Below are 803 nucleotides of genomic sequence, written 5' to 3' on the forward strand. Positions count from 1 at the left end.
GTATAAGGAGTTTAAGATATGAACGGCAATTTTTCGTTGATATATTAAGCGTTGAAGTAGCTCTAAATTCATAGCGTTTAATGTGGTCGGTTTAAACGGCCTACCACAGACAAATGTGACAGAAGCCAACAGCCACAGAAACTAAGGGCACAGGGGATTTTTAATTAATTTATTTTGTGGTGTTGATCAGTTTAGAATATTATGAATATGTTATCGCTTAAAGCTAATTGATTAGAAAAGCTGAAGAAAAAACAACCACATGCCGCCGGTGGGATCCGAACCCACGACCTCCGAATTACGAGTCCGGTGCTCTACCTCTGAGCTACGGCGACGGCTGTCAAATCTTCTGCTTTCGGGGGTATTTATGTTTACAAATAACCTAACCTTGAGAGTGTTCATCAGCGCCACCCACGTTCATAAGCGGCGGACGTGGAACGTCCCGAGTTACCGCAGGTGTGACGTAGAACGCCATCGAACGGAGAGGGTGGAAGCTGCGTGAGAACCCTCTTATGCTTCCTATGGCATCAAGGCTGCCAGAACCGAGGCCCTCGCTAAGCAATTAAGCAAACAAGCGAAGGGATGAGGGGCTCGTTATAAATATGACAGAAGCCAACAGCCACAGAAACCAGAAACCAGCTTCCACCCTCTCCGTTCGATGGCGTTCTACGTCACACCTGCGGTAACTCGGGACGTTTCACGTCCGCCGCTTATGAACGTGGGTGGCGCTGATGAACACTCTCAAGGTTAGGCTATTTGTAAACATAAATACCCCCGAAAGCAGAAGATTTGACAGCCGTCGCCGT

General features: G+C 47.3%; 1 non-coding gene across 1 annotated transcript; it reads right to left on the reverse strand.

The window, feature by feature from the left end:
- Nucleotides 1–260: 260 nt before the first annotated feature.
- TRNAT-CGU (transfer RNA threonine (anticodon CGU)) lies at nucleotides 261–332 on the reverse strand. The gene has a single exon. It is a non-coding gene; the product is annotated as a tRNA-Thr (tRNA).
- Between the last annotated feature and the right edge of the window lie 471 nt (nucleotides 333–803).

The sequence above is a fragment of the Amblyomma mixtum genome, chromosome 10 (genome assembly GCF_055824585.1).
Source record: "Amblyomma mixtum isolate Tamu chromosome 10, ASM5582458v1, whole genome shotgun sequence".
Taxonomy (NCBI): Eukaryota; Metazoa; Arthropoda; class Arachnida; order Ixodida; family Ixodidae; genus Amblyomma; species Amblyomma mixtum.